This window comes from Aegilops tauschii, chromosome 2 (assembly GCF_002575655.3).
Source record: "Aegilops tauschii subsp. strangulata cultivar AL8/78 chromosome 2, Aet v6.0, whole genome shotgun sequence".
Taxonomy (NCBI): domain Eukaryota; kingdom Viridiplantae; phylum Streptophyta; class Magnoliopsida; order Poales; family Poaceae; genus Aegilops; species Aegilops tauschii.
In genome coordinates, this window is record NC_053036.3 from 326190324 (window position 1) to 326199231 (window position 8908).

The following is an 8908-nucleotide window of genomic DNA, read 5'->3' on the forward strand; positions in this document are numbered from 1 at the left end:
GATTCAAATTTCCGTTAAGGAAAGGCATGGAACACTTTCATAGAAAGAAAATTAAATTACCTTATGAATCTATTATGAGAGCCACTTATGGATTGCCTACCAAAGATGGCAATACCTAGATCTATTTTTGCCTTTGTGCCTAGCTAGGGGCGTTAAACGATAGCGCTTGTTGGGAGGCAACCCAATTTTATTTTTGTTTCTTGCTTTTTGGTTCTGTTTAGTAATAAATAATTGATCTAGCCTCTGGTTAGATGTGTTTTTATGTTTTAATTAGTGTTTGTGCCAAGTAAAACCTATAGGATCTTCTTGGATGATAGTTATTTGATCTTGCTGAAAATGCCAGAAACTTTCTGCTCATGAAAATAATTGTTTAAAATCACCAGAACATGATAAAATACTGATTCTAATTGCAGTACATCAATAAACAAATTATCTAGGTCTTCCTATTTTGGTAGATTTTTCTGAGTTACAGAAGTTTGCGTTAGATACAGATTACTACAGACTGTTCTGTTTTTGACAGATTCTGTTTTTCGTGTGTTGTTTGCTTATTTTGATGAATCTATGGCTAGTATCGGAGGTTATGAACCATAGAGAAGTTGGAATACAGTAGGTTTAACACCAATATAAATAAATAATGGGTTCATTACAGTACCTTGAAGTGGTGTTTTGTTTTCTTTCGCTAACGGAGCTCACGAGATTTTCTGTTAAGTTTTGTATTGTGAAGTTTTCAAGTTTTTGAGTAAAGATTTGATGGATTATGGAACAAGGAGTGGCAAGAGCCTAAGCTTGGGGATGCCCAAGGCACCCCAAGGTAAAATCCAAGGACAACCAAAAATCCTAAGCTTGGGGATGCCCCGGAAGGCATCCCCTCTTTCGTCTTCGTCCATCGGTAACTTTACTTGGAGCTATATTTTTATTCACCACATGATATGTGTTTTGCTTGGAGCGTCTTGTATGATTTGAGTCTGTGCTTTTTAGTTTACCACAATCATCCTTGCTGTACACACCTTTTGGGAGAGACACACATTAATCAGAATTTATTAGAATACTCTATGTGCTTCACTTATATCTTTTGAGCTAGAAAATTTTGCTCTAGTGCTTCACTTATATCTTTTAGAGCACGGTGGTGGATTTATTTTATATAAATTATTGATCTCTCATGCTTCACTTATATTATTTTGAGAGTGCTTTAGAACATCATGGTAATTTGCTTTGGCTATAAAATTAGTCCTAATATGATAGGCATCCAAGTTGGATATAATAAAAACTTTCATATAAGTGCATTGAATACTAAGAGAAGTTTGATGCTTGATTGTTTTGAGATACAGAGATAGTGATATTAAAGTTGTGCTAGTTGAGTAGTTGTGAATTTGAGAAATACTTGTGTTGAAGTTTGCAAGTCCCGTAGCATGCACGTATGGTAAACGTTGTGTAACAAATTTGAAACATGAGGTGTTCTTTGATTGTCATCCTTATGAGTGGCGGTCGGGGACGAGTGATGGTCTTTTCCTACCAATTTATCCCCCTAGGAGCATGCGCGTAGTGCTTGGTTTTTGATGACTTGTAGATTTTTGCAATAAGTTTGTGAGTTCTTTATGACTAATGTTGAGTCCATGGATTATACGCACTCTCAACCTTCCATCATTGCTAGCTTCTTCGGTACCGTGCATTGCCCTTTCTCACCTTGAGAGTTGGTGCAAACTTCGCCGGTGCATCCAAACCCGTGATACGATACGCTCTATCACACATAAACCTCCTTATATCTTCCTCAAAACAGCCACCATACCTACCTATTATGACATTTCCATAGCCATTCCGGGATATATTGTTATGCAACTTTCCACCGTTCCGTTTATTATGACACGCTTCATCATTGTCATATTGCCTTGCATGATCATGTAGTTGACATCGTATTTGTGGCAAAGCCACCATGCATATTATTTCATACATGTCACTCTTGATTCATTGCCCATCCCGGTACACCGCTGGAGGCATTCATATAGAGTCATATTTTGTTCTAGTATCGAGTTGTAATCATTGAGTTGTAAATAAATAGAAGTGTGATGATCATCATTTATAGAGCATTGTCCCAAAAAAAAGAGAAAGGCCAAATAAAAAAACGGGAGGCGCAAAAAAAAGAGAAAAAAGAAGAGAAATAAAAAGGGGCAATGCTACTATCCTTTTTCCACACTTGTGCTTCAAAGTAGCACCATGATCTTTATGATAGAGAGTCTCTTGTTTTTTCACTTTCATATACTAGTGGGAATTTTTCATTATAGAACTTGGCTTGTATATTCCAACAATGGGATTCCTCAAATGCCCTAGGTCTTCGTGAGCAAGCAAGTTGGATGCACACCCACTTAGTTTCTTTTGTTGAGCTTTCATACATTTATAGCTCTAGTGCATCCGTTGCATGGCAATCCCTACTCCTTGCATTGACATCAATTGATGGGCATCTCCCTAGCCCGTTGATTAGCCGCGTCAATGTGAGACTTTCTTCTTTTTTGTCTTCTCCACACAACCCCCATCATCATATTCTATTTCAACCATAGTGCTATATCCATGGCTCACGCTCATGTATTGTGTGAAAGTTGAAAAAAGTTTGAGATTACTAAAGTATTGTGACGCCCGGATAATCAAGCTACAGTGAACCTCTTCTAATGATGCCATGTCATCTCGGTTACTTTTGATAAACTCGCGTCGGTTCGAAAACCCAGTTCAATTTTTTAATAAAGTCAAACAAATAAAGTATTGAAATGTCAAATAAAAAATGTTCGTTGGGTTGCAAATATTCTTTATCATGTGGCAACCAACATCTTTTGGCTCTCCCTTTAATCCCTAGGAAAATATAAGTAGCCACCAGCATATTAATTGACCTATTCAATTTCTAAAAATGCTTGAACAATTCCGCTGGCTCTAAAACTTTTTATGCAACACCACAGTGTTGTTCTCAAATTGTGTGCCAAATTTTCAAGTTTTACTAAATTCAATTTGTCACTCAAATAAATACAAACAGTAGCTAACTGAAATACATAAAGGGAAAAATAGAAAGTGGCCTAACTAACAGCGGTGCCACTGGGCCTTTGATGACCACAGTACTTTTGGCCCAGCAGACCAAGGCCCAACCCAACCGCACCCCCCCGCTGCCTTCTTCCCCAGTTCATCAGAGGCGCCGTGGCTTCGCTCACGACGTCCATGGCCGGGGATGGCCACGTGCCGCTCATCCGCCGTGCCCCGAGCCGGATAAGGTCTCCGTCGAGCCCTTTCCTAGCCCTAGCCCCCACACTTCTTCCCCACCTCGCGGCGCTCTCCCCCCACCATCGCGAGCGCCACCGTCGTCGTACGCGCTGAGATCCCGCGGCCACAGCCATCTCCACGCGCGCAGCCCGTGTCCACGAGCTCCGCCTCGTCCTCCCCTCCAGCCCCGTCGAACCACGGGACCCGGAGCACTCCACAACGCCGGCGCCAGCATCGTCTTCCACCTTCGGACGCGTCGGAGCTTGCCGTCGATCCGCGCCGCCCCGAGCACCTCGAGCCGTCCCCGGGCCTTCTCTGCAACGGCCGTGAGCCCCCGATCCTCCTCCCTCTCTCCCCGGCCTCTCCTCGTAGCCGTAGCCACGCCGCCACTGCGCCATGCTCTGCCGTCCGTCGCGGTCGACGCCGTCGTCGGCACCGTCCATCCTAGCCTCAGCTGAGACCTTGAATGGGTGCGCCCGAACCCCGGACTATTGAACGCACCACCCCGCGCGCCTTTTGAGCTCCCGTAGCTCCGTCCCCGACGAGGCTCGAAGCCAACCGCCGCCCACGCTCACCGCCGGCGCTGCTCCGGCCAAGCCACCCCCGCGTCTGCTTCTTCTGACCTTGTCGCGCCGCTCGCTGCTCCCTGCTCCCTACGTGCGTGCGCCCGCAGCCGCCTACTGCCGCACCCTGCTCGCCCGGCCGGCTCCCCGCATGCGTCGTCCGCCGCGAGCCGCCCGCCTCATGCCATGGCTGCCACCGCCTGCTCGCGCCCGCCGCTCCGGCCGCCCGCTGTGCCGCGTTTCCGCGCCCTGCCCTCCGCGTGCCACGGCTTGTTGCCTGCGTAGCTCCTGCTGCCGCTGCTCATAGTGGCCGCCGCCTTCTACCCGCGTAGGTGCTGCTGCCGCTGCTATTGCTTCCTGCTGCTCTTGCCGTCACCGTTGATCTTGCACTGCTGCTGCTCTTGCTTGCTGCACCGCTGCGGCCTTGCTTGCTTTGCCTGCTGCCCCTTGCTATTGTTGCTGCTTGGCCATGGCCACCAGATGCGCCCATGTGTGTAACAGTGTAAGGCACAGCTGTGCCTTGGCATTTGTGGCCGGCCCAATCTGATTAGGGGTAGGATTAGTTTAGCACTAATTTCAGTTTAGGTCTGTGAAGTAATTAGGGACTAATTTAGTCTAAGCTAAGTGGCCCCATGTGTTTGGTTAGGCTAGTTAATAAAGTAATTAGTCTAATAGCCAATGACATGTAGACCCACGGTTAGTTTAAAGAGAATCACATTTTAACAAAAATCTAAGTTAATGACACGTGGCCCCCTACACTGTTCATTTGTTGACTAGTCACCATTTGACTGGGTCAACCCAACCCCTCTGGCCCACTGTCAGCCTCTCTGGCTGAGTATAATAGTTGGTACACTTAGTAAATTCCCGTTTTAATACGAATTAATAAAATTTTAGAAAAACTTTAAAACCTTAGAAAATTCATAGAAAATAATCTGTAACTCGGATGAAAAAGTTTTATACATGAAAGTTGTTCAGAACGACGAGACGAATCCGAATACGCGTTCCGTTCATCTGTCACATATCCCTAACATAGAAAACCTGCAACTTTTCCCCTCCGGTCATCTGTCTGACACAGGTCCGGAACCGGGAAAACCTTCCCGGTTGAATTTCCCCTTCACCTTTATCGTGTAGCACCGCGTTAGAACACCCCTAGCGCTGCTTTTGACTTGGCATGCATAGTATTGCACTTGTTTGCTTTTATATTTACTGTTTCTTCCCCCTCTCTCCGGTAGACCCCAAGACCGATGCTGCCCCTGTGATCGACTACATCGACGACGGCCCCTCCTTGCCAGAGCAACCAGGCAAGCCCCCCTTTGATCATCCCGATATCGCCCATTCCATTCTCTCATGCTTGCATTAGATTTTGATACTGTTATTGTTTGCTCCTATTCTGATGCATAGCCTGCTTTTGTAACCTGCTTATCGTTACCTACCTGCTTATCCTAAACTGCTTAGTATAGGTTGGTTAGTGATCCACCAGTAACCCCCACCTTGTCCTTCTTGCCCCTGCTTCATCATCGAAGACCCGATCAACGGGATCGAAGACCAGGCCCCGTCACCGCACATCACTTTCCCTTTAGTTGCTCGACACTACTGGGTTACTATAGAGTGCCGAGGGTGAGGCCTCATCAGCACTTCTGATGTTAACCTGTAGTGTAGCTATTCGGTCGTGGTCATCGAGGGTGATTTCCTCCTTAACCACTTCCGATACGGCTCTGTCGTGCAACCCCTCAAGTGTGAACCTCGAGGGTGGATCCTCTAATGTTCACCTTGATGATTACATCGAGTGGAATTCACCGGGGGTGATTCCTCGGGTTTCCCCTTGATGTTTGGACACACGGATACTTGGACTTTACAACTGTTACTTGGAAAGGCGGGTCGATCCTGAGGGGTACCCGCGAGTGATGTGGAGACGGGTTGACCTGGAGGGTGCCCGCGAGATAATTACGAGGCATGGCCGAGCATTCCTAGCCCTTGTCGCAAGTCCTCGAGACGGGGCAACGGGGTCACATCTTTCGTGAGTCTCTGCTTGTTACCGCGTGCTCCTAATCCACTACGATTTGGATATTTGATCCGAGGGGCCTCTGGCCTGATAGCACTAACCATCACGTGGGCATAATATGGGCGTTCTGCATCGTATGCATCAGCCGAAGCTTAATAGACGTCAGCGACTGAGCGGCGCGCGCCGGGTTGGACTGGTAAGCACCTGCCTTTTTTGAGGAGGTAGCTAGGTCTGCTCACCGGCCGCCCTCGCAACGTGCAGGAGTTCCCGGGGCGATGGTCCATGACCCCTGGGGGCATAGGTTTAGTCCGGCGTGCTGACCTCTCTATTAAGCCTAGGTCGGGTTGCGGCGTATTGTTTGGCCGAGGCCGGGCATGACCCAGGAAAGTGTGTCCGGCCGGAGTTAATCGAGCGTGGTGGGTAAGTTGGTGCACGCCTGCAGGGAAGAAAACATCTACCGATAGCCTGTCCTACGATAACAGACACTTGGAGTTGTATCCCGATCGATACAACTAGAACTGGATACTTGTGATGAGAATTGGATTGTGATGAGAATTGGATAGTATGGCTCTGGGATTGCTTTCTCGCAGGGAGTCGAGAAAGGATTTCTGGCCGAGGTTGATAACACTACTACTACTTTACTTTATACTACTCTTATCTCTCTTCTGATGCTGAAAGATGCTTGGTGCTGCTTGAAGATGCTAGTCTTCGATAGGCTAGGCTTTCCCCTTCTCTTCTGGCATTCTGCAGTTCAGTCCACATATACTACCCATTTCATTGACACCGATGCATATGTAGTGTAGATCCTTGCTTGCGAGTACTTTGGATGAGTACTCACGGTTGCTTTGCTCCCCCTTTTCCCCTTTTCTTCTTTCTGGTTGATGCAACCAGATGTCGGAGCCCAGGAGCCAGATGCCACCGTCGATGCCTACTACTACGTGAAGACCGACGACGACCAGGAGTAGTTAGGAGGCTCCCAGGCAGGAGGCCTTGCCTTTTCGATCGTTGTTGCTTTTGTGCTAGCCTTCTTAAGGCAAGCTTGTCTAACTCATGTCTGTACTCAGATATTGTTGCTTCCGCTGACTCTTGTGTTTTCGAGCTTATGTATTCGAGCCCTCGAGGCCCCTGGCTTGTAATACAAAGCTTGTATTATTTTAATTTGTGTCTAGAGTCGTGTTGTGATATCTTCCCGTGAGTCCTTGATCTTGATCGTACACATTTGCGTGTATGATTAGTGTACGATTGAATCGAGGGCGTCACAAGTATGAAACAATTGTTTGGCTTGTCATCGGGGTTGTGCATGATGAGAGCATTATTGTGTGATGAAAATGAAGCATGGTCAAACTATATGATTTTGTAGGGATGAGCTTTCTTTGGCTATGCTATTTTGAGAAGACATAATTGCTTAGTTAGTATGCTTGAAGTATTATTATTTTTATGTCAATATTAAACTTTTATCTTGAATCTTTTAGATCTGAACATTCATGCCACAATAAAGAAAATTACATTGAGAAATATGTTAGGAAGCATTCCACATCAAAAATTCTGTTTTTATCATTTACCTACTCGAGGACGAGCATGAATATTAAGCTTGGGGATGCTTGATACGTCTCCAACGTATCTATAATTTTTGATTGTTCCATGCTATTATATATTCTGTTTTGGATGTTTAATGGGCTTTATTATACACTTTTATATTATTTTGGGACTAACCTATTAACCCAAGGCCCAGTGCAAATTGCTGTTTTTTTGCCTATTTCAGTGTTTCGCAGAAAAGGAATATCAAACGGAGTCCAAACGGAATGAAACCTTCGGGAGCGTGATTTTTGGAACAAACGTGATCCAGAGGACTTGGAGTGGATGCCAATAAACGAACGAGGAGTCCACGAGGCAGGAAGGCGCGCCTGCCCCCTGGGCACGCCCCCACCCTCGTGGCCCCCTCGTAGCTCCACCGACCTACTTCTTCCTCCTATATATACCTACGTACCCCGAAACCATCAAGGAGCACCACGAAACCCTATTTCCACCGCCGCAACCTTCTGTACCAGTGAGATCCCATCTTGGGGCCTTTTCCAGCGCTCCGCCGGAGGGGGCATCGATCACGGAGGGCTTCTACATCAACACCGTAGCCTCTCCGATGATGCGTGAGTAGTTTACCACAGACCTTCGGGTCCATCGTTATTAGCTAGTTGGCTTCTTCTCTCTCTTTGGATCTCAATACGAAGTTCTCCTCGATCTTCTTGGAGATCTACTCGATGTAACTCTTTTTGCGGTGTGTTTGTCGAGATCCGATGAATTGTGGGTTTATGATCAAGATTATCTATGAACAATATTTGAATCTTCTCTGAATTCTTTTATGTATGATTGGTTATCTTTGCAAAACTCTTCGAATTATCAATTTGGTTTGGCCTACTAGATTGATCTTTCTTGCAATGGGAGAAGTGCTTAGCTTTGGGTTCAATCTTGCGTTGCTCGATCCCAGTGACAGAAAGGGAAACGACATGTATTGTATTGTTGCCATCGAGGATAAAAAGATGGGGTTTATATCATATTGCTTGAGTTTATCCCTCTACATCATGTCATCTTGCCTAATGCGTTACTCTGTTCTTATGAACTTAATACTCTAGATGCATGCTGGATAGCGGTCGATGTGTGGAGTAATAGTAGTAGATGCAGGCAGGAGTCGGTCTACTTGTCGCAGACGTGATGCATATATACATGATCATGCCTAGATATTCGCATAACTATGCACTATTCTATCAATTGCTCGACAGTAGTTTGTTCACCCACCGTAATACTTATGCTATCTTGAGAGAAGCCACTAGTGAAACCTATGCCCCCCGGGTCTATTTTCCATTATATAAGTTTTCAATCTATTTCTATTTTGCAATCTTTACTTTTAGTCTTTATCATAAAAATACTAAAAAATTTTATCTTATCATCTCTATCAGATCTCTCTTTTGCAAGTGGTCGTGAAGGGATTGACAACCCCTTTATCGCGTTGGTTGCAAGGTTCTTATTTGTTTGTGTAGGTACGAGGGACTTGCGTGTGCGCTCCTACTAGATTGATACCTTGGTTCTCAAAAACTGAGGGAAATACTTACGC

The 8908-nt window shown here is 45.7% G+C and overlaps 1 long non-coding RNA gene across 1 annotated transcript; it reads left to right on the forward strand.

Annotated features, from left to right (window-relative positions):
* The first annotated feature begins 2987 nt into the window (after positions 1-2987).
* LOC141041665 (uncharacterized) lies at positions 2988-6970 on the forward strand. Its single transcript, XR_012202603.1, has 3 exons — positions 2988-3563; positions 5033-5101; positions 6694-6970. It is a non-coding gene; the product is annotated as an uncharacterized lncRNA (long non-coding RNA).
* The last annotated feature ends 1938 nt before the right edge of the window (positions 6971-8908 follow it).